We start from the raw sequence: 26,289 nt of genomic DNA, 5'->3' as shown, positions 1-26,289 counted from the left end.
TAAGTATAAGGCAGAGGTCTTCAAACTGTGGGGCCCGCACCCCTGGGGGTCCGTGAAAGCATTCTCAGTGGGGCACAAATACCTCAGCAAAGAGTTGTAAATGAAGATCACCTGGAAGTGTGGTCTTTTTTATTTGGCTCATTTCCAGGCCATTTTCATTTACAAACAGACTTGAAATGTAAAGTATAGAAACCCTGTGCTATGGGGGCTGGGGTCTTTGAGTGTGGTGGCAGGGTGAAAGAGGTGGCTAAGAAGAACAAACTATTCTGCTATTTTATATGCAGTTACAAAGACAAAAATAACCCACACACAATGAAATAAAACATGAATGCAAGTTAAACATCCTGTTTTTCTGGGCAAATCACTTGATCTCCTGTGCCTACAAACAAATGTGACCTAGTGTAATGAAATTTGTGCTCATGTAAATGATGAAAAAGGGTCAGGCAGATCAGGTCGATTACCCCTTTTCAAGGTTTGCCCGGCGTTAGTCGCCTCTCACCCAACTCACGGTTACCAAATAAAGAGGCAGGCGCTGGAGACTGGAAGGCAGGAAACAGGAGTTTATTTCCGACCGAGCAGAACACATCAGATCGGACACCAAGGTATCGTTTCGAGGTGCTCTAACCGCATCTCTGAGGCCTGGCCTCTTATACACAGGTTTATGGCTTTATTACATTTATGACATCCGTGGTATTGCTTTGAAGTTCAAAAAAGGCATCTTTGGAATCCCCGGTCCAGGCCCGTTCTCACACATATCTACAGTAGAGGTCCCCACCCAAATCTCAGCATGATGGCTATCGCGCAGCTGGACATTCCGCTGGGAACAGGAATGTGGGCGATCGGTCGGATCTAGGGGTGTGAAGGCATCCTTTGATGTGGGGCAAGGTCCTACTGTAGGGGGCAATAAACTGCATCTGTTGAGCTATGTGATGGCCTGGGGTCAGGCCGGACAATCGGGCAGGGAGGAAGAGGTTATCAAAGGGCCTGTTCTATGAATGAGATGAAAGAGTGAGGGGGTGCAGCACGGGATGTGGCTCAGAGACAGGGTCGCGCTGGAGGTGCGTTTATGACTCAAGCAGGAGAGACCGGGGGTTGTCGGGGATGCTTGCGAGGCCGGGGAGTGAGGGGGAGAGAGAGACGCTGGCTATCGGGAGTGGGAAGAGGGGCCATGGCAATCAAAATGGTTGCCGCTTACGCGCACGTAAGGATCTGAGAAGGACAAGATGGCGCCGATAATGTTTACGCCACAATCCAGATTTTAACAGTAAGCGCTGCAACATCTTGGGTCATATTTGTGCTATATGAAACTACCTCAAAAAAAGTAATGCTATTGTGCCAAATGTGACATGTCAGTTGGTTAATGTGATCACTGTAGATGTCTGTGTGTTTGTGTGTGAGACCAGACAGGCACAGAGTTGTATCCTTGTTGTCGCAGTGTGGAATACTGACATGTATTTATAGTGCTATGAAGTCCCAGCCTGTGACAGAAAGCACTGTGAATATGTAAGTCATTATTAATTAGTAACGACAGAGGAGAAACACAAAAGGACAAGATCCATGGGTAGTTTTAGATCTGGGGGTCTCTAGTTGGCAATGGTATTCACCTTTGTCCAAATAGCGACCCTTACTTCTTAGTCAGGATAAGGGGATTACACTCCTTAATAACCCCTGCTCACCCCCTTGGTTGCTTGGCACGAGCAGACAGGCTTATCTCAGAGGCAGTGTTTTAAGCATTTGTGAATATACACAGTAATACAGTGAAAACACTACAGATGGACACAACTCAGGTTTTATAAAAAGAAGTATTCTTTATATCGACTTAAACACAAGACCACAAAAAACAAAAAATCCACAATACTACACTTAAGATTACTTTAAAGATGATCAAAGTTACTTAGTTCAAATTGATTATAGATGCGACACAGTTCTCAAAAAAGTACCTGGATGCGTAAAGCAAAGTAAACAAAAGGCTCACAAAAGGGGAGATGCGTCGGTTCCGTGATCCGGGGGAGATGATGCATTGTGCCTCAATGTTGCGCAGAGTAAGGGATGTGTCGTAATCCTTACCGGTGCGGAGGTGATGCATAGATTCTCGGCCTGCGGGCCCGTTGCGGTGCGCAAGATTGCGCCTTGATGCAATGCGATGATCCGGTTGCGATGCGAGAAGATGGCACCCTTGATGCGACGAAGCGATGAGGCTGCGATGATGGCAGAAGCTATCATTACTGAAGTTGGTGCAGCAGCCCAGGGATCTGAGGGGCACACTGCATCACAGTTATCACTTTCACTTAAAATATGGTCAAGAGGACTTATTGTTATATGTAACATTAGGACACCCTTGCAGAAAAAAGAGAGATATCATGTGGGAGCTTCTGTTTGTTCTTGAAAGGGACAGAGAGATTGTTGCAAAGTTGGCATGATGGTTAAGCAAGGTGGAAAAGAGGTGAAAGCAGCAGAGGTGATAGCATGCTATGCAGGGCCAAAGTTATCATTGGTGCAGCAGGTGCAGTTGCATTGCGGCCCAGGAGTGTGATGGTTCACGACAACCCAATTATGGGGAGCAGTATTTTTGGGTCAATTAGTGATTTTGTTCAACGTATTTGCTGTTTTATGTCTCACATTCAGTGTGGACTATGAACTGCAGTACCACTGAAATTATCTCATATGCCTTGCCCCTATGCTCAGCCCATCTCTACCATTCTCCCAATCCATCTCATAAAGTTTTGGAGGGGGCCCTACTCTAAACCAACTTCCTTAGGGGGGCTCAATTTGAAGACCTCTGGTATAAGGCCTTTATTTATGTATACATTACTCACTGGCAGTCATCAGCAGGTAGTTATAGTTAGAACTTAGTTTCTATAGGAAAAACAGTTTTTGACTTGCCTACATCTTTGATGCTGGTTGACAGACATTCACAAACTGTTCCCAAATAAGTGTGCTGGTTAATCTTATTACACATGGAAGGTTTCGGGGTGATCCGGCAAGTGGGGCTGAGAAAATGTGGTGGTTAAAAAAGTGTGTTTCCCATGTTAATTCACATAGGAATTTTGAACACAGCAAGAGGCCAATCCGCTGAACGGAATTAAGGATTTTGCTGAGGCGTTCTTGATGGCAAGGAATATGAGGACATCTCAAGCAAACAAAAAAGCACTTACTTCATATTGTTAAGTGGAAGGACCCTTGCTTGGTGGAGATCTACCTCTGTAGTCATGTTGTCTTCTCTGTAGACGGATTCATGTTGTTATCACAGATTTCTGGATGATGACGCATGAGCAACAATAACATTGCCAAAATGCAGAAAAGGCCACTGAGACAGTGATGTCACTGACCATGTCATGAGTGATGTATTATGTAAGGTCGTAAGCAGTGCATAGTAGGGGCCTAAGTTATAGTTTGCTCAGGTAACTATAACTGCTGAATTTCACTGGTTTTGTACAAGTGAAATCTGAGCCTAACTATAACGTCCTTGTAACTTTGTTTTTTTCAGTGAATCTCAGTTTTTTTTAATTCTATTTCCTAACAACACCTTCCCTTTGCTTTTTGTGGTGTATACACACACACACGGGAAACATCCCTTACAACGCAACTTTTACCACGCAATGCTTTTACATCGCAGCTTTTACAACGCAAACCATTACAACGCATTGCGCTGGGGGGCGCTCTAGGATAGGGAATAGGTTAATTTACTATCCAATAACCTTCCCTAGTGTCCACGGGGACTGGAGTTGGAGTAGTAAATTAAACTATTCACTATCCAGCACCCCAAAGCGCTATGCGTTGTAATGGTATGCGTTGGAAAAACCCGCGTGGTAAAAGCATGCGTGGTAAAAGCATGCGTTGTAATGTCATACATCCCACACACACACACACACACATATATATATATATATATATGCCCCCCCGCTTTGACATTTCATCATTCATGGTTTTCTTCCTGCACCTAGGTTCCAGGACCCAATTGGTGCATTCTGGGACCTGTAGTCTTGCACCACGCGCGGGACTCACACAGGTGTGGGAACTAACCCTAGGGGTGGAGCTGACCTACATTAGCAGGCGGTTAAAAGAGGGACTAACCTGCAGCATGTCATCTAGCTGGTTGGACGCTTTGGGCGCTGAAGAAGGCAGAATCCCTGCCGAAATGCATTCGCAATTGGTGTCATTAAACCAGTGTTTCCTCCATCTCCTCCTGGGTCGCTGCTTTCTTTTCTTTTGAAGGGATCATTGTTCATATATATATATATATATATATATATATATATATATATATATATATATATATATGGATGTAACTCGCCACCAAGACAAGGCTCCTGCCTTTATAAAAATGACGAAAAGCAGACCCGAATGCTGTGCTTCAATCAGAGTGATTTATTTCTCAGCCAGCCAGCCGCCATTATATATATATACTAGCAGCCCGCCCCGACCTTGTCCGGGAGCAATCAGGCTTCCCCGACCCCCGCCCGCCCCGACATAGCAGCCCGTCCCGAAATGAGTGTTCAGGGCCCCGGCCCGCCCCGGCCCCCCGCCATGAGTGTTCAGGGCCCCCGCCCGCCCCTGTCCCCTCCCGCCCCCCGCCATGAGTGTTTAGGGCCCCGGCCCGCCCCGTCCCCCGTCTGCCCCGACACCCGCCTGCCCCGATAGGGTCCCCCGGAGCCTTACCTCAGCCGCCGCTCCTCCCCCGCGCTCCTCGGTTCACCGCTCCGCCGCTCCTCGCCGCTCGTCACCGCTCATCCCCGCCTGTCCGCCGCTCCTCACCGCCTGTCCGCCGCTCCTCACCGCTCCTCCCCGCTTGTCTGCCGCTCCTCCCCACGCCATGTCCGCCTCTTCTCCTCCCGCTCCTGGACGCCGCTCCTCCCCGCGCTCCTGACGTCAGCACGCAGGTCGCGGCCGGCGCTTCTTCCACGGGACTGCTTTTGTTTTTCGCTACATTTTTTAAATAACGTATATTTTTTTACTTTATATAGCCTATGTCCATCTGCACACCCTGACGATTACAACGATGTATCGGGTGTGTGGATTGGCACTGTGGTTCCCGAGTTTACCCGCCTCAAATGTTCAAAGTTCTTCCTTTATAATAGTAGTATAGATATATATATATATATATATGATACACTTACCTTATACTAAGCATGGTAAAGGCATTTGTGGTAAAGACACCACTGGTTAACAGGAGTACGGTGTGCAGAGTCTTTCGGCAAACAAAAATAGGTGCAACTACAGAAGGCAAAAACTAGGGGGCTACCACGCAAAAGATGGTCATTTCCAAAACTTGGTTTATCATAGATGCACAACAGTACTCATTCAGAGGGGTGGGATAAAGTAAAGTAGAATAGCACAGATCAATTGTGATCTGCCTGGCACTACCCATTCAGAGGAACTAGATAAAGAAGGGTTCCATATCATAATTTTTAGGGAGTTGGGGAGGGCACCACCTATTCAGAAATTCAGGATACCATCGGTTGTAGTAACACAGTTGACATGGGTTATGATGCAAAGCACAACATAAGTTAGTATAAATACAAAGTGTATTAAGAGGCCCTAAGATATCAAAGAGAGAATATGCAGGGGCCATCCAGACATGGCAAGAGGTAGGACGGGGTAGTCATGGTTTGCTCTGTGAGGATGAGAGACAGCAGTGGTACTGAGCCTGAGGCTGCCCACCTATCAGTCCGAGGGAGACATGATGTCCATGGCCTGTGCAGACACAGTATGCATGACACCCCAATGCTGTGATCCAAAGTCTTTGTGGATGCCTTCAGTTAAGTGATCACCGGTTACTCTGCCCTTATCAAAATGACTGTCCACATTATAGGATCGGTGTAGCAGAAAGGAAGATGGTTGCAGCTCCATACCTCTGAGGAAATTGCCAAATCCCAGTTCAGCATTTTAAGCACAGGAAAAACAAATTGATTCAAATAAACTAGCAATTTTAGAAATAGCTGAAAGTTTAGAAGAAGTGTCAAGTGCCGCCACCATACTGCCACCATTCCCTGCGGTTCGTGAATTATGGGATATGTACCATTTAATACATGTGTAATGGCCTGTGCTTTCCGAGTACTTCAGTAGATACAGAGTAGTAAGCATTTTCTACTGAGCTGTATCTATTCACTTAGAAACTGAATACCTGAAGCTATCTAGTCCATTAGGTTTATTTTCTATTACACTTGGACTGCCCGGGGACAAAAGCTATTGACTAATAAATTAAACTATCTATATGCTGATTATTGTGCACAGCAGTGCTTCACGTTGACACAGCACCACGTGACATCAATAACAGGAGACCTTCATTGCCCCTTGGGCTGACACTGACGAAGTGGGCTGGGATGACGTGGGAGGGCCAGTTGGCATGCTTAGGTTGAAGCAAAGCTGTGATATACACAGCAATTTGCAAGCTGAATATAATTTGGTTTGCCAATGTGTGTAACATTATAAGTAATATTAGAGTAAGTGACCTTAGCAGCCGGAAAATGCTTTAAAAGACTTCTCAGCCCACGTTTTATGCCTTCAAAGTGGGTCAAAGGTTTGCCAAAGAAATAGACTTTTGTGCGTTCTTCTGTTTGGCAAGTAAAGTAAGTCCTAGAAGCTCAAATCTTTCCCTGCCTGGCTGTCAATGCTTTCCTATACATAGTACTAGTTATATACTGTTTCTGACACTGGAAAAAGAAATACTCAGAGAGAAAACGTGCATTATCACACCCGAAAAGGAAGTGTTCATTTTCTCACGGAGACCTTTTCTAGCTGATATTAGACCATTCGCGCTTTTACAATAAAATTACGTGTTTGATTTTGAATTAAATATGCTTTTTCTACAGGCATTTGCATTTTTTTCATGGAAAACCAGTGGGCCTGTGTATTTTTTTCCTTTCATGCATACCATTAATTGGCATTTCACTATATTTACGGGAACTCTCTTGTCTCCTTCATTTGCAAGCACGTTTGTATGAGTGGTCAATATCTCGGGTGTTTCAAACTAGGAGCGCCCCCTGGTGGCGCTGTCTACAACCTACCATTTCTTCCACATATAAGTGCTGCCATTTTGCTGTTACTGGAAAGCGCGGTAGTGTTGTGTAAAGGAAGATGGTAGGCCCAGCTGTTTAGCGCTGTGATGGCCAGTGGCGGCTCTCAGAGGGAGTGCTGCGGGCGGTGATGCAGGGCGGGGGAGGGCAGGGTAGGGTAGTGGTGTCGGATTTACGATGGCCAGGAGTAAAGTAAGTAAATAAATAAATAAATACAACTATTTACCTTGTGCTCGCTGCATCGCCGAGTTGGCGATGCAGCGAGCGCAAGGTAAATTATTGTATTTATTTATTTACTTACTTTACTCCTGGCCGTCGTACATCGGGCTACACTAACCCCCACCCAGCCCCTCCCCAGCCCTGCAGCACTTCCTCTGCGAGCCACCAATGGTGATGGCATCTTCTGGTACTCAATTTCTTTCAAGATGAATAAACCGCATATATACTAAGGGGAAGATTTACAAGAAACTGCAACATCACTGCGTAGGAACAGATATACGTCAGTTTTTCTGCACCTGTGTGCAAAACCCTTGTGCCACTATGGATTTGTCGTAATCACAATACTATGCACCATGGCGCAAGGATTAATAGATGTGTCAGAAATTCAGACGCATCTGTTGGTGCAAAAGTCACGCAGTGCTGGAGTTGTTTCGCAAGCACAACGCAACACCAGCAATGCATGTTGAGGCCTATACTTATTGTGCTGCGTCACTCCTTACGCCTGCTTCAAGCAGGTGTAAGGTTTGACACAGTGGCGTCCTAGAAGAGGTGCAGTGAAATCTTGTAGATTTCACTGCGTCACTACTACGAGGCTTTCCTGCTTTTGAACGCCCCTCCTGCATACATTATACCTGACGCAAGAATAATGTGGTGCAGTGACCTACAACATGATGCATCTCCCTTGTTGCGTCACATTGTAAATAAGCCATAACGTGGTGCATTGTTTAAGCTGCCGCTGTGACACAAAAAGTGTTGCAGTGGTGGCGCAAAAGTGACACAAGGTGCTTGTAAATCTGCCCCTAATTGTGGGGTGGTACAACTATTGCCTGTCCAAATTGCAACAGAAGAGCCGTATATCATCAGTGTTTTTAGTAGGCAAACCCAATGCAATAAATGTCTCTATACAACAATGGTGCTGTGGTAAATATGTCAGGCGTAGAATAAAAGATGTGTGCTAATCATCTCACACTGGATTATTTTAACTCTACAAATATTCCCTTAAATAATTGGTGTCAGATTGACATGACTTGTGGATTCCATGCTGACTTCACAGCCTGGCACAGTTTGGCTTCAGAGGAGAGAGAGTCTCTCACTTATTCATTTATGTATTTTCTATAGCACCGCTGTACCAATACGGCATTATTATATGGCTTTCACAAATTCACTCCTCTCTAATGTGCTTTGAAACTCTTGTAGAGATCCAGCCTAAAATGATTCCTATAGTTGTTCAAGTTAAATACACATTTAGTTATTGGCGCGCCCCCGCCCCTTTGAATCCACAAAAAAATAATTAAGTCCTGAGCACGCTTGATTTGATTTGATAAGGAATTTGTGTAGCTCACCAAGACCCATGGGTGTCAAGGTGATAGGATTTTAATAAAAACAGATGGATTCTCTCTAGGATCTAAATCCAAAACAGTTTGCTTACGAGTTGCTAAAAGCCTAGTTCTGATGGCTTTAAAAAATGATAACAGTAATAAAACGCTTTATACGGGCTTTGTTGTTCTCTATAGCAACTGTGAATAAGAGGTTTTACATGCTCAGAAACTTACTTGAACCAAATTATTGACTCTGGTTTGCTGCTGAGAGCCTACTCCCATCCAAATTTGCTGAGTTCCTTCAAGGTCTTCTCTGATGATAGAGGCATTGAGATTAATGAATGAAAGTTTAAGGGAGAGAGAAGTAGAGATTCATTCAGTTTCTAGAGTTAATCTTATAATATACGGGGAATTATTCACTTGTGTCAACAATCCAGAGTTTCAAGGAAATTGTATGGGAGACCCTCAACCACACTTTCACAGTATGCGGTATATTTTGTTCCTCCACTCGTGTGGTAAAATGGATGGTGTCATCATTGGGTCGTTATCAATTGAGGGTTCGGTTCTCCAAGTAATTTACCAACCTCCACCAAGAAGGAGACTGTCTGGGTGGTGGTAGTCGTGAAAATTGACTTAAAATATCGCCTTTCCTGTAAAGGGCGTTTATTGATCAGGAGTGGTGTATGATTACCCTTGATCAAGTCTAGTCAATTAGAGTTCAGTACCTTCCTTCTAGCTGTTACATGTCACTGTCAGTAGCGGCTGCCTCTAGAGGGTGCCAGGATGCTGCTCACATCATTTTTCACGTTATGTGGATGGTAATTGCAAAGAGCGATTACCATCCACATAATTCTTTTTTTAAATTAAATGAGGACTTTAAGACCGTGGGGTGCTGCTTAAGTGTCTGAGTGCCTCCCAATGAGAGTCAGAAAGCCAGGCACTTTCGAGTGGGACACGTGCTCTACTGAGCATGTGTCACTCAGCATTTTAATTTCTTTTTAAAATCTCTTTGCAGGTAGCCCTGGCCTGCAGTCAGTAGCAGCTCCTCGAGGGAGTGCTGTGGGGCGGTGAGGCGGGTCGGGAGATTCAAGGGCAGGGTGGGGGATAGTAAACTCTGGAATTGGGCCGAACAGAGTTGAGTAAAGAAATAAATAGAACAAATTACACTGCACGCTGCATTGCCGATTTTGCGTTGCAGCGCGCCCAATGTAATTCGTTTTATTTATTTATTTCTATACTCACCTCCGTTCGGCCCAATTCCAGAGTTTACTACCCCCACCCTGCCCCACCCCGCCCGCCTCACCCCGCCCGCAGCACTCCCTCGAGGAGTTGCTACTGCCTGCAGTGTTTATGGATCTGAAGAGGGCTCCCACTCATGACACTAGCAGCATCATACTCACAAGCAGTCCCAGGCATCCAGGCCATAAGCACTGTATTATCAGGAGTGCCTGTCAATCACTTGCACAGGCTTGCGTGCAACACCCTTTCCCAACTCGTCACATGTGGCATGTTAGGAAAGGGGGTTGCTTGCAGTCTGTGAAGGATTTCCGGCATGTGACTCAAGGTCACAAAGCCACCTCGTGCCACATGCCTGCTTTTGCATCGGAGGCAGAGAGGGCATACATGGCCCTCTCAAGCCACCATCCTGGACTGGAGCAGCAGCAGCACACCCTGTTGCGAGCCGCTGTGTGTGTTCCAGAGCAGGATTTTTCCAGGTTACTGGGACGGGGGTATGGAGGCCTTCAATCATGCCTGCCAGCCTGTGGTTCGCTTTTACTGTTTCTTAAACAATAAAAACAAAGCGTCGGCTGGCACATCAGACTACACATCCGGAACTCATTTATTTAAAAGTGTTCCCATTGTGTGCCTTTTATAATGCAGGCCATTTTACTTTAGTGTCTCAGGTTATATCACTGTATTGAGAGGCATTCATTAAAACTATTAATAAATGCCTCTCGATATACAGGAACATGCATCAAAGTAAAAACTGGTCGCAAATTGGCAGATTCTCAGAATCTGTCCCTTTGCGACCGGTATTTTTGCATTTCGGATGCATCATCCCAAATGCAAAAATCACAATTTAAGGAATCTCTAAATTGCGTTTCCTTAAATTGTGATTGAATTTAAGGAATCCCAAATTGAGATTTCTTAAATGCAATGCATGAAAGTTAAAAAATTAGCGATTCTGCTAATAGGACTAGCAAATGACCATGAAGTTGAACTTCATAGTAATTTGCAATAACTTTGAAAACTGCACTTTTGTGCACTTTTCAAAGTTTCATGTTGCGCGGGCATGTGTGAGTGCAACATATGTGCACAGATCAATTTCAGGGGTGCAACAGGGTGTCATTTTGACACCTTTGTAACCTTGAAATTGCATGAGCAATTTGCGAGTACCTACTGGTACTCGCAAATTCCTCATGTAATCTCCAATTCATTCCTATGGGTCTCGAATGAATGGAGCAGGCCCATAGGAATGAATGGAACAGCATTCCTTAATTGCGACTAGCAATTTGCGAGTAGCAATTAAGGAATGTGTAGGAATCGGGGGAGAACAAAGCTGACCCTAGCCTTGGGTGGAGACGCTGGGAAGCCATCGGGCAGAGCTGTGAGGTAAACGGCAGTGATACTTGGCAGAAGTGAGCGCCGGGAGACTCCCTGCGACTACAGCCCCCAGCAGCCTCTGGGGCGGCGCGCCCGTGACGCGTGGAGAGCGCCCGGAAGCGCTTGAAAGGCTGACACCGCCCAGGAGCACCGGGGGAGAACAAAGCTGACCTGAGCCTTGGGTGGAGACGCCGGGAAGCCATCGGGCAGAGCCGTGAGGTGAACGGCAGTGATACTTGGCAGAAGGGAGCGCCGGGAGACTCCCTGCGACTACAGCCCCCAGCAGCCTCTGGGGCGGCGCGCCCGTGACGCGTGGAGAGCGCCCGGAGGCGCTTGAAAGGCTGACACCGCCCAAGAGCACCGGGGGAGAACAAAGCTGACCTGAGCCTTGGGTGGAGATGCCGGGAAGCCATCGGGCAGAGCCGTGAGGTGAACGGCAGTGATACTTGGCAGAAGGGAGCGCTGGGAGACTCCCTGCGACTACAGCCCCCAGCAGCCTCTGGGGCGGCACGCCCATGACGCGTAGAGAGCGCCCGGAGGCGCTTGAAAGGCTGACACCGCCCTCTCGCCCCACGAGTCGCGCGCGGGAGAAGCCCGGGACAAGGGCGGGGCCGTCTGTGGCTGTCCGGGGCAGGGAGAGGCAGGGCAGGGCCACGATCCCTGTCCGTGATATTTGGCAGTTTAGACATTGGACCTATTCATCTCCTAGTGAGTACCTAACACCCTGTTTACTCTGCGTATTCATTGTTTCTATTGACACCTTAACTGCGCTGATGGCTAAACTGCGTTCAGCTAAAACACCAGCCCTACCCGGGCCCTTGGATAACTACATGGTTAAAATGGTCACTAAAATTAACTCTGCACGTCGTCTGTCACTTGGCATGGCTAGCCCCCCTGCTTCACCACCAACTGACCTTCTTGTCCTAGATGATATCGACAATGTGAGTGAGACTGTTCCATCTGTTTCTCCCTCGGAGGAATCAACCTTAGACACTGCTTCTACTTCAGCGGACATTCTTGTTAGCACAGATTTACTGCCACCTTCTCCCGCGACCGTTCCATCTTTGGTCCGCCGCCCAGTTAGGGCATGCAGAAGACTGATAAATAAGCGTGGGGGGCAACGTAAAACGAAGAAAATTGTGACCTCCCAGCCCACGCGGGCGGAGATGACAAATGATAACAGTAATGAGGGGGGTACTGAATCTGTTAATAGTGATCACTTTCAGCTACTTGCAGATATGCTGACCATCAAACTGGAGTTAATAATTAAACCTCTAATGGTAAAAGTTGACAAAGTGACAAAAGAGGTAGCTAGATTAAGTACACTCCTGTCTCCACCTGCACAAGCTATCGCAGAAAATAGTATAAATGTAAATCTAAGGGATACTTCTGAGGGTGCTGTAGTTAACGGCAAGGGGGTTGAGGACAAATTAAATCAAGTCTCAAAGGAAGTCTCTAAACTTGGGTGCCTTTTATCCACACATCTGTCTCGGATTAAACCCCCCGAGATTACTGGACCGGGGACAGCTGCCATGGTAGCGGCTTCTGGCTCAAACAGCAGCAGGGTGGTTAACGGAACACCTATGGGGCCATCTGTAAGCACTGCCCGACCTCTGTCAAAGCCTGACACTATAGCTCCCATTTTACAGAGGAAAACTGTAGCTAATAAGTCAGGTGAAAAAATCCTGGAGGGGGCACTGGGGAGGAAAAAACCCGTAGTCAACTTACCCCCTGATTGTGCACCATACACGGTAGTCCTGACCAATGTCCCGTAGGTTGAGCCAAACTCATTTGAAGCCCGTGAAGAGCTGAGTAGCTCTCTAGGTAACAAAGTCATTGCATGGCTAAATAAATACTGTGGGTTCCCCATTGCTTTCTGGAATGATATAGTGTCAGTGCGCAGGGTTGATTGGATTGGCTCCTCAAGAAAATTATGCAGAGGCGACTGTGAAATCGTAAATCTAAGACATCCGCAGCACGTCGCAACCACATTGTTAAGGGCAGCCTCCTTACCGGTCACCGAGGATAATATATGTGTTCGCCCACTGGGGTATTTTTACAATCATCTTAGTGTGACCCCTAGTCCAAGCTCTCATCCTGGCCACTTGACTCCTACCTATCCTACACAAAGGCAGGCTTTCTTTCCTAGGATGCCACAAGAACATCAACTGCCTGTGAATATGGATTCATATTGTTATAATTTGTGTAGGCCTAATCCACAATCTGTTCCAATTTTTCCCTTGTTTAACCGGTTTTCACCGCTATCATCTTTAAGCGACAATGATTGACTGTCTACTAACGAGGGCTCATCAAACCAACACTGTCGAATAATGACTTGGAACATTGCTGGTATTAGGGCCAAAGCCGGGAATGATGAATGGATTAAACTTCTGAAGTCCTTTGATATTCTTGCGTTCCAGGACACTTGGGACTTAACTAACAGTTTTTCCATGGATGGTTACACACATTTTTTCGTCCCTGCTACCAGTGGTGGGGCTGGTAGACCAAAGGGGGGTTTGTTAACTTTGTTTAAAACATCCCTGAAAGGGGTGTTAATCCAACATAATCCAGGCTCTCAAAATTGCATGATAGTTGAATTTAGTCCCCCTTCTTTCTCAAATATTTTGTTCATTAACTTTTATAATTCTAGTCCTAATGATGATACTAGGCAGAATTTGGATATTATCGAATCTTTTTTGTCAGTCTATAGAACCAAGGTAAAAGAGTTTGAAATCATCTTTTTAGGCGATTTTAACATACATCCCTGCAACCAGCCATGCACAAGTTTTTCAGAAGAGGGGCCACCCCACTCATTATTTACACACTTTGAGCATTCCAACAGGGGTGAGGCACTTGAATCTTACTTGGATGCATGGAATTTGTATGAATCTAGTTGTGGAGAAGTTGATAGTAGAACTCCTACCTTTAAGGGCAATGGCGACGGTACCGTAATTGATTATATATTTATGTCTTGTCAGATTTTAGAGAGGGTGGTTCACTATGGTACTATGGTCTCAGTATTTAGCGACCACAACCCTGTAGTAGTAGAGGTTTTGTCAACTGTCTTTTTAAATCAGGGCGGGTCAGGAGGGAATAGAAGTCAAGATGTGGTGTTAAAGGACCAAAGTCGCAGACTGAAGTGGTCTAGCGTTGTCCCAGAGAACGTTCTTCACGCCGTCCTTGATAGCACTGAAAATTATGTGTTAATTTGCTTGGACACAAGTGCATCAAACCTCGAAGTAATGTCTGCTTTTGACAATATTTGTAAATCTATCGACATTACCTTAACAAATAACAAAAAATTGTCCAGGTCCAGGGAGAAAAAATGGTTTGACCATGCATGTTCAAGAGCTCACGCTGATTTGCTCAAGGCCCTTAAAGCGATCCCTGAAGATCGCGTACTAATAACCTCACTAAGATCTTTATATAAAAAAGCCATACAAAATAGGAAAAAGGAGATCAGGGAAACTGCCTGGTTACAACTGTCTGATCCTGAGGTCCCTAAAAACAGTGCTGACTTCTGGAGGGTAGTTAACCAGCCTTTCTTTTCAGATAAGGATCAAGCCTCCCTTGAATTAAATATCCCGGATGGTGATTGGATCAATCACTTTGAGGCAATATACTCGAGCAGTTTAGATGATGATCTGTCACATAGTTTCCCTTTTTCTCAGGAAGAGCAGGGTGTTGTTTTTGAGGCTTGGGAAGTTGAAAAGGCCATCGATCAGACCTCAAAAAACAAGGCCCCGGGGCTGGATGGAGTCCCTGCTGACTTCTTCAAAACTGACCCAAAGCTCTGGTCGAGGTTGTTGTGTGGGGTTTTCAATGCATTAACCAGGAACAGTATTCCTGTATCCTGGAAGGAGTCTGTAATTATTCCCGTCTTTAAGAAGGGCAGTAGGGTTGACCCAGCTTGTTATCGCCCTATATCCCTTATTGATTCATCAGTAAAAATCATGGGCAGGGTCATCCTACATAGACTCCAGGCATGGCTTGACGATAGGGGGGTCTTATCTAATCTAAAGTACGGCTTCAGAACTAAACGAGGTACTATGGACCAGTGCCTTAATCTGCAGTTGTTAGTAGATAAATATACCAGTGCAAAAGACGGGTCGTTATATTTAGGGTTCATGGACCTATCTTCGGCCTTTGACCTTGTAAATCGTACTAAATTATGGCATATTTTAGCCGATTTGTGTCTTGACCGGGCACTGGTAAATCTCCTTCATGATCTCCACTCAGACCTCCAGGCCTCTGTTAGGGTTGATTTGGGGGGGGCGACGAACTAGTCGTTTTAAGTCCAAGAGAGGGGTGAGACAGGGGTGCATTCTGGCACCCCTGCTCTTCACAGTTTACATCAATGCCCTCGAATCTGAACTAAAGACAGCAACACCAGACATACCGCGTATCGGGGAGACTTGTGTTCCAGTCCTCCTATACGCGGATGATGCTGTGCTTCTGTCTCGTACAGGGCTAGGGCTTCAGCGGTTATTAGACGAGTTTGGCCTCTTTATGACCTCACTAGATCTTAAAATAAATGCCAAAAAGTCACAAGTGATGATAGTGGGTAAAGGCGCACGCTGTAAGAAAGCTAAAACTTTCTACTGCAGTAAAGCAGAAGTGCAAAGAGTATCAACATTCCCATATTTGGGGGTCACTTTTGAAGACAAGGGAAGTTGGGGCCCTCAAATAAGAAACCGAAATAGTGCCCTAGTAAGATCATCCTCTGCCATTTTAAGTTTTAGCAGAAGGCTGGGGGCTGGGCCAATTTCAGCCCTTATGGCAATTTACAATGCTAAGTGCCTGTCTGTTGCCACCTATGGCTGCTCCCTATGGGGCTACGGACCGATAGACTGTCTTCAAGTTTCTGGAAATACATTTTTCAGATCAGTCCTGTCTGTGCCCCAGTCTACCCCTTCTTACTCCGTTCATTCTGAGCTTGGGGCCGATTTTATAACGGACAAAATTCGAGTGGCCCCTTTAATCATGTGGCTTAAAATTTGGCTAAATAATGAACTATCTTTAAATCAGGCCATCCTGAAAGACTGTCTCTCACTTGATAATGCCTACAAAATCAAGTGGTTAAATTATATAAAAAATGGCTTCAGCGCCCTGGGTAGACTTAACCTCTTTTCCTCACCTGAGTCAATATCCCGGAACGATATTGTTAAAATTAAAAATGACATGCATATGAGGTTGTCCCTAACAAGAGAGGAAAAGGAGCTCACAAAACCATCTGTTAGAGCGCTCCTTTTGGTTGCAAATCCGCCTGGCCCAGAATTTTACCTTACTCTGGTTAACCACCCTTTTCATAGGTTTTTATTAACTCGTTTTCGCCTAAACATGATTCACCTGATATTAGGTCAGTATACAACGTGGTGTAAACCAGATGAATTTTCACCTTGTTCTTGTGATAGTTTTTCTTTTCAAGATGCACTTCACCATGTTTTGTGGGCAATTCATAGTTGAAAGGAGGAAATACCTTGTGCCAATTCTTAAAAAGGCAGGGTTTCTGCAAATTAGACCAGCACTTCTCTATCTGCAGTTATTAAATAACCCCAGCATTGTCTCTCATGTAGCCAATTATTTAGTGTGTTATGTTATGTTATGTTACGTTACTGGGGGTTTTGTATAGCGCACAGCTGCTTCGAAGAGCGTCCCGGCGCTGCAGATCAAGAACAAGCACCAGCAACCAACAAAGAATACCACCGGCGAAGGAAAGTGCTCAGAAGAAGAAGAATTATTGGGAAAAGAGAAAAGTCTTCAGCTCCTTTCTAAATGCGAGCAGGTTAGAGCTAGCGCGTAAGGTCAGAGGTAACTCGTTCCAAAGACGTGGAGCAAGGTAGTTAAAGGAACGTCCTCCACATCGTGCACGTCGCACTGCCGGCACGATTGCCTTGGCCAAGGCAGCTGACCTCAACAGTCTGGATGGAAAGTAGAAGTTGACCCAGTGCGCACAAAGAAAAGACTTATGGGGAATGGGTAATAGGTCACATGGTTTTGATGCTTTACACCTTGCACTTTACTGGTTAAAACGGCACTTTATATCAGGAATTAGGCTGTTGGAGGAATGATAATTTTTAAATATTTTATGATGAAATTCTTATGAATTTAGTGATGATTTTAATATTTTTTTACTTCTTGTTGTCTTTGTCTTTTTGTAAACATGCTGTGGGCTTTTTAATATGTTTTAATATTGTATAATGTCTGTATTTACTGTCATTGCATATTTCTTTTTGTACCGTGCCTTTTTTTTCGAAATAAAGATTTTTGACTGACTGACTGGCAATTTTTATAGCGATTCCTACATGGATACGTTTTTGCGATTCCTAAATACCGATTCCTTAAAAATCGCTATTTAGGAATCGCAATTCCTTCTGTTGATGCATGTGGCAGTAAGTGATATAATCTTTTGAACTCTCCCACATGCTGAAATCATACAAGAGACCATTTTTAAGTCTGTGAGTTCAGGATGTGTGCATCCTGAGGTGACATATTTTCAAGTGCTCTGGTCTCTGGTATGCTTTTATCATGCAGGAGCGTTTATTAACAGTTATATTAAATGCGTCTTAATGTGGTAGCATAGACCACTAAGGTGAACCCATCCTACAGGTTAAAAGCGTACAACAGACTAGGGCACTTTAAAATATGTGATTTCAGGATGTTGTCCTGAACTCACATATTTAAAAGTGCCCTAGTCCCTTGTATGCTTTTAACCTGCAGGATCGTTTCACTTTAGTACATCAGTTAATGTCACGTTCTGAGAATCATTTATTGACATTTTTAATAGATGCCTATCACTAAAGTGATATAAACTGATGTACTAAAGTGAAACGCTCCCACATGTTGAAAGTATACAGGAGGTGCCCTACCCCTTTCAAGTTCCACCAGCCGCCACTGGCACAGTTTAACATCCCCTTTGCATTTCATGCATAAATATGATGTGAAACGAAAAGATTATAATGGGACAAAACAACTAAATGAGTAAAAAATATAAATTAACAAATAGCTAGATACTATAAATGTCTAGAATTGTAGGTAGAGGAAGCGAAAGTCAGCCACTTCCTTGAAAACGTTAAATAGTTTATGAACAGAGAGAAACAGTGATGCTTCAAAGGTACAAACAAACCTTCATCTAAATTTGACAGTAGAGCCACACAGTGTATGTGGTACTAAGATGCCTGGCTGCTGACAATGCACACTATACTTCTGGGGTGTTTGACTTGATGGAGTGCCATCAGCTGCATTTCGTGGGCAAGCTAAGTTGATGTCTCTGATATTTCGCCATGACGCAGTGGTTGTTCGTGGAGAGTTTAATAGCATTTTAAGTTCCAAAGCGCCACCTGGTGGCTTAGTTAAGTGCTTTCTTTTCCACATCGGGTCTTTATTTAAAATGTTCTCTCCCTTCCGAAAGAAACTATTTATTCTTATAATGTTAAAGGTCAAAACAGTCACATTAGATTTAAAACCTCTTGTTCTATCGCTTTATAATAATAGTTGTATTCAACTGCTTATTTCTGAAGAGTTGCCCGACGCACTGAGGAATGTCAGAAGAGAGGTTTGTCCCGAAACGCGATGTGTAAGACCCAACTCTGCTCGTTTTATTCATGTTTAGCTAAGATTGAAAAAAACACGATTGATGTGCTGCGCTAGCACATTTAAGACAACTTACTTATTCATGGTTCCGCTGTACCACCACACATCAATTGCTTTACTTGCTTACTGCAACCCTGCGGTCACCATGTAAAACATGCACTGGCAAAGCTAAAAAATCTGAAGTTGGCATTTTTTTTTGTTTCAAAAATATGCATCGTTATGCAAAGTGACGCATTGCTGTGTGAAAACAGCGATGCATCACTTTTCCCTCCTTGCGACATGCTGAATGCGTCATATTTACAGTATGACACATCATGTCGCAAGGATTTACAGATACATCAGTATTTCTGATGTTTCTGTAGACGCAAAAATGGCGCATTGCTGGGGTGTGTCACGAAAGTGACGTAACTCCAGCAATGGGTAATTTACACATGGGCAAATCCCATGTGAAATGTGCCTGTGTCAGTCTTATGCCTGCTCTGAGGCAGGCGTAAGTTATGGATGCATTTGCATCCTAGAAGTGGCGCACTGTGTCACTTCTATGAGGCTTATTTGCGTCGGAACGCCCACCCTGCAAACATTATTCCTGGCGCAGGTATAATGTGGCGCAGGGGTTTACAAAGTGACGCATCTACCCAGATGCATCACTTTGAAAATATGACGCAACATGGTGTAGTTTTTACATGTAATATATTTTCACGCAATAAAGAGCAGCATCCAGATATGGTGAAGGGGAAAACACAATGCAAAGCCATAGCTACTAAGATTGACCTACTTCTGGTGTCATACCCTGTGCCGTCGCACAGATAGGCTGGAGGGTGCCAGGCTCAGCCTCACCCATTGGCTCAGGGGAAGTTGTGTACTGCTCGTCTTAGGATGTGGATTGGAAGCATTGCCTTCCCTTGTAAATTACTCTGCATAGCAGAAGTAAAAGGGTCTCTTGGTTTGGGTGTGTGGTGTGCACTGGAGCACGTGTGGAATGCAGCAGAACCCTGTGAAAAACAATGCATTTCCCCTTGTTTGCTCCACCTTTCGCTTAGATATTGATGACATGTCTGGTCCGGTTATCTTAGCAGATCAGGCTTTGCATCAAAACCTAGGAGTTTTTATTGGCGATTCTCACCCAGAAACACCCGCACGATACAAAGCAGCACAAAGTGGACATGGCACGTTAAATGGGTAGCTTTTTAGCCAAAACAACGTTTGTGGATTGTAAATCCATGCAGCCACTTTGCATCGATTTGCATTGCATTGTGTTGTGCTAGCTCTGGGGAAAGGCATTGATAAATCTGGATTGTAAGTCTAAAGGTAATACAAAGTAAATATGCTGCTGTGAACAATAATACATTAAAAATGAAAGAAGAGATTGGATCATCGGACCAGGCATTAAAGTGGACTTCTTTTTTAGAAGTCCATGCACATGTGCACAAGCATAATGCCTTTTGCACCCAGTAAGAGCCAACAGCTAAAGTAGGAACCTTGTTCCAAGCTGTGTGCTGTGGTGGGGGGAAGCACACAGTGAATGAACATCCAATGGAGGAAGAGGTCTGACCAAACGCACCTCTATGTATATATTTCTGATTTCATTTGGATTTTTGGGAAAATCACATTTGGCATGCAGAAAAAAGTTTTCATATTTCATAATCAAATTCAAGACCCTTTGAGTGTAGACATTAAAAGTACTGTTGAACAATTATCGCATCCGCAACACAGTTGTAAAAGCAACCGCAGAGGAGCCACAAATAATGTATACAATTGCAGATTTTTTTCGGATACTATATAAAGTCCAGAATTGATGACGTATTCTTTGTATGGAAAATATTTCCCTTCATATCAATGCCCAAATGTGCTATTTTCATTATTGCAATACTTTTTCATCCCTTTAAGCAAATAAGTAAAAGAGCAAAAGTTGATGCTTAACAGATCAAGCAATTGTGATCACCGAAGAAACATATTCCCTCATGGTGAAACTGGCAAGGGTTTTTGACAACAGAAACACCTCTGGCCTTATCCGCACTTGCAGCCATTTTCTCTGCCTTGCTGACAATTGAAAGCCTGCTGATAAAACATAACAGATGTTAAGTACAGGGAGTCAGTCGTGATCCAGAGCAGGTGAGACGACAGTGGCTTTGCCAGCAGAGGCCAGTATAAGGAGTCCAAGAGGTATGCCACTGTGATGTCCATAACTTTCAGCCATGTTTCTCGGGTAATAGCGACCACACCAATCAATTAAGATGGTAACACCCATATTCTCTCTTTCTCTCTCGCACACACATAAATACACACACACATCTCACATGTTTAGATGTCTTTGGTGCACAAATATTCGTGCTTTCAAAACTCATATTTTGAAATATTTTCCCTAATTCACAGAAACTTATCATTCCTGTCAATTGTGGTTTTTATACAAACACCTAGCTACAGTCTGTTTTTCGTCATTAGTTAAATAGCTTCTATTTAGAAGAGAGCTTTTAACAAATGACAGAGCATATAGAATAGAGCATTTAGGGCCAGATGTGCGACACATTTTACTGGTTGAAAACAGCCCTTCGGCAAGTTGCAACCAGTAAAATGCATTTTCCAATGTACAAACCCTATTTTACGAGTCAGTAACCCATTACATACTCCCAAATTAGGGTTAGTGAGTCACTTTTAGGAAGGAGTGTGTAAAGGGTGTCCTTTCCTAATAGCGAGTCGCACTGGTATGTATAAAAGTTTGCGACCTGGAATGCGGTTGCAAAACATTCACATATTACCACCAATTTAAAATCTGAGACACTATTGTACATCAGTTTTTGTGGCTCGCAAATTGCAGATTGCTAAAAATCACAATTAGTGAGTTGCAAACCCTGGCGGTTGTACATGTGGCCGTTAGAGAATGACAGTCCCTACCCAATCTACTAGGTGCTTCAGTGTGCTGTTTGATTTCTCCATGCCTCCTAGTGTTGGACTGAATGGCAGTGTATCTTTCTCTCACCTCGTTTGGCTAGGGAACGGGCAAATCTTAGCCGCAGTGCCATCTTATATTCAATCTTCTTACATGGAATCAGCAAGTGTCTCTTAGAAAAGTCACCAATTCGAGGGAAACTCCTTAGAAGCACTAAACAACAGATGAATTGATGGTAGAATAGGAACAGCTACAAGGTTAAGCATAAGTGATGGAATTAGTGGTGCTGGGCGGGTGCTGCAACACCCCCAAGATAACCATGCTGGATTCAGAAGAGAAATGAGGAATACAGATTCATTTACATTTAGTTTTTATCTTTTCATATTTACAGTGTGTTCAAAGACAGAGGTCAGATGTCAGGCTCTGTCTTCTGTCAAACTGCTGCTTTTTCCTTCAACTTGGATGTTGGAGTTTACTTATCTTTCTAGACTGCAAAAAGAAAGGGTTTTGTAAAGTGAATTATCTAACAGTCTTGCTGGAATACTGGAGTGAAAGGAAAAGCTGTAGAATGTCAGTTGTTTTACTAACACACAATAACATTTTAAATACTTGTAAATTAACTGTACAAATAGTTCCCAGTACACCAGCAGTTTGGAAAGCATAATTAAAGCAAATCTAAATTCTAAAGTGTGATGGAAACAAATATTTGAATAGGATCTAAACAAATCAAGACACTTTACATGATGTGTAAATGATAAATATTTCCTGAAACCTGCATTCCCCACATTATTATGTGTGCTTTATATAGTTTTAGCATTGAACATATGGGGCATATATACGAGAACTGACGCATCAGCATGCATCAGATTTCTTGCACCTGCTGTAAATGCCCTAATAATGCGATGGATGCTCTGTATTTACAATACAGTGCTCCATGGCGCAAGGATGCACGGATGCATCAGAAATCCTAACACATCTTTTGGCGCTAAAATCACGCATTGCTGGAGTTGGTTCTAAGACTGACGTAAGTCTAGCAATGCATCAGAGCACAGAGGCGTGTCTCATGTTAAAAGCGCTGCGTCAATCCTTACACCTGGTTTGAAAAAGGCAAAGGGGTTTTGACTCAGTCAAGTCATAGAGTTACACTGTGAAAAGTTGTAAGTATCTCTGCACAGTTCTACGTGGCTTTTAACGTGGTAATGTCTACCCTGCAAACATTATACCTGGCACAGGTTTAATGTGATGTAGGCCTCTACAAACTGATGCATTGGGCTAATGCGTCAGTTTGTAAATATGTAGCAGTGTAGAGCACTGATCACGCCACCTCTGCATAAAATAAATGATGCTGCAGTGCTAGCTCCTTGGAAATATGTCTGTATGTCATTGTCAGGCTGTAGTCAAGACTGATTTGCATATGGCTGGGTCCAAACTGGAATGGCATGGTGAGCACAAAACTGATGGATTTAGGCTCAACTCTCTGTACTGAGGTTACTGTATGATATTGTTCTGCATTCTGTCCATCAATTGTTCTTTTTGCATTTCATTAGTTAATGCGCTGTTTGTAAAGGACAGTGTGCTACCACATCATGCTTTAGTAATATATTTGTGACAGTGTTGTAAAAAATGCACCATTGGCTACATATCACACCCTCACTATGCTTCCGCTGAATGGGCTTGGCCCAATTGCTATACTTGCTTTACTTGTTTTTTGTGAAACACTAGCATTTTTCAAAATCCTTATGGTATTAGTAATGTACTCCCACTTTGAAAATTGTTTTAGCACCACTGAGGTTCAATGAGTCACTAGACTGTCCGGGCAAGGAGTGCAGACAGAAAAAAACCAACCAAGGGAAGCAGGGGCATCCTACCTAGGAAGAAACATCAGGGACAAAATGAGAAGTCTAAGGGGTGACAATCTTCATGAAAAACAGAGCCAGTAGTTGTGAAATGAGAGAACCTGCGTGGCCAGACCCTCTATCAAGGAAAACAAACAGGAAATTAGACATTGATTGGGAAGAAGCTGTAAACACAACACAGTAGGCTACCATCTAAAATAGGAAATGATAAGAGTGTGCACCCTAGGGAATATGGAATGACTAAGAATGATGTTTTGAGTGAGGCCCTGGACCATCTCTGTGGTTGCCCGAGGTTTATCTACCTCCAATCTTTCTTTCTCCTCTAGCCTGCAGTCCAACTTTTGAGTGTGGCATGCTGACTGAGTAGCCCTCCAACACAATCGGCCAAAGGAGACCTGAACCATGCTCCAGCAAGGTGAGCTACAGAAGCACCAAGGTCCTCCTGCACCATTACCCATGACAGCATGGTCATCAGGAGAGGCCACCTCCCTATACTGGTTCCCAGACAGCCACTCTACAGCAGAATCTACGCCTGCGTCAGGTGCAACAGCAGTTTCCTTGGATACTATGCATGTTTGACCATAACTCAGACCTAGCTAGCCACTCCTGTCTGAAAACATCTTGCTGCAGCTATGTGAACCTTTCTCACCAGGATCTTCAAGCATTGGACCGGAAGTGGATACAGGCATCTTGTGGCATCAGTTAATAGATTGATAGCTTGGGAAACAGTTGGAGCACGCGGGCAGAGCCATGCATGTTCTGACTCCGCAGTGCTACCACTCTTGTGTTAACCAAGCATATGCCTTAACTACGCATATCCGTGGTTAAGGCAGTGCGCGGTCTAGGTGCTGGCTGCAGCTAGACAGAAATAGGAAGAGAGGATGAGGTGAGGTAAGTGGGGCTGGGAGGGGTAGTTTGTATGGGTTGGGTAGGTTAGGGTCATTTACAGGGCTGGGGGAGTTGGGTCATTTTCAGTGCTGGGATTTCGGTTCGTTTTCAGGGCTTGGGAGATTGGGGTCATTTTCAGGGCTGAGGAGGGATTTCGGGTTGAGTTTTCAGGGTTGGGGAGGGGAGTCGGGTAGTTTTAGGGCTGGGGAGGTCGGGGTAATTTTCAGGGTTGGGTCGGCGGGTCGGTTTCATGGCTGGGGGCGGTCGGGGTCTTTTTCGGGGCTGGGATGTCTGGTTGTTTTCAGGCGTGGGGGAATTGGGGTTATTTTTAGGGCTGGGAAGGGATTTTGGGGGTTGTTTCCAGGGCTGGGGAGGGGAGTCGGGGTAAGATTTAGGGCTGGGGTTCAGGGGTAGTTTTCAGGGCTAAGGGAGTGTTGGAATAGTTTTTCAAATTAGGGCTTATAGTATTATGACTAAGGGCAGTGGAAGGGGTCGGGGTAGTTTTAGGGACAGTGCAGGGGGCGGGAGGCAGGGGAGATGATTGAGTAGTCGGGTAGTTAGGAGACTTAGGGGAGGGTGGGGTAGATTTTTTAGATCTATGAGGTAGGTGGGGGTTGGCATGGTTTTTTAAAATAGGGTTAAGGTTTTAGGCCTAAGGGCAGTGGAGGGGTTGGGGTAGTTTTTGGGACAGCGCGGGGCAGGAGGGGGTGTGTTAGTGTCTATTAAGTGTTAGGGACAGCGTGGGGATGGAAGGGGGTCTAGGAAATTTAGATTTCATAGCTGGGGCAGGTAGGTTGTTTGTAGCTTAGGGCTGCGGTGGGGGGTTGTGACCTTAGCCATGCATACCCCTTTACCATTCATTCCTTTGGCATCACAAATATGTGGTAAAGGCATGCGTGGTAAAGGAATGAGTGGTTAAGACGCATTCGTGGTTCAGGATGCATGGTAGAGGCACACGTGGCTGAGCCATGAGTGCCTCCATCATACAACCTGATAACGTAGCTTCATTACTTTGGAACAATAGAGTGTGACCTCTGGCAGGTGAATGAGTTTTTGCCAGAATTAAGAGTGATAAAGTAGGTGGATGCCTTGGGTTTGTCTTGTTGTTTTACAACTTGTACGGCAAATGAGAATGACAGATGACCCAATTTACACATTGTACGAAAAATGCAGAAATCTAGGTATTGTATTTTTTTTCCATAATGTGCATAAATTGTCACGTTTTAGAGAAAAAAAAATCACAGGATTATATACGGAAATGTAAGTAAGCACGCCACTCTTGCTCTACGGTCACTCTGCCACGAGTACGTATTGCACACATAAGTATGTGCACTTGGACACTTTTCTTGTCTATTAGGCCTTGTGGAAAATGTTTTCAATGTCGATAAACTGCTTTCCCAGCTCTGCGCCACTATAGGTATTGGGATGTAAGGGGAACCTTTCAGCAATATGCACACTTTGGAGTAAATGTCCATTTATTTATTTATTTTTTAATTGAGAGTTCATAAATAGACAAGCATTTACATGGCGTTTTTAGCAGCAAAATTAATAAAATACAGAACACATTATATGTAAAAATAGGCAGGCTGACAAAATATCATTGAAATAGAAATTCATATTCAAATTCATAGAGAATAAAAGTGCTAGTAAAGTGCAATGTGCATAGTGCAATATATTAACAATAAGGCAAACTAACAAAACCTTTCGGAAAAAAAAAAAGGGGAAGAAATTGGAATCAATGTCCAGCATACAAAGTCTAGCATTCAAACACACTCCAGTATTTATCGTATTTTCTAAGGGCCCCTGAACTCATTGCATATTTTTTTTATCTTCCCTGAATCCTAGATATTTTTGCCTTCCATGCATTTAGGGTTGGTATTTTATCCGTTTTCCACCATTGCAGAATA

This window comes from Lissotriton helveticus, chromosome 10, assembly GCF_964261635.1.
Source record: "Lissotriton helveticus chromosome 10, aLisHel1.1, whole genome shotgun sequence".
Lineage (NCBI taxonomy): Eukaryota > Metazoa > Chordata > Amphibia > Caudata > Salamandridae > Lissotriton > Lissotriton helveticus.
Note: the sequence above shows the minus strand (reverse complement) of the source record.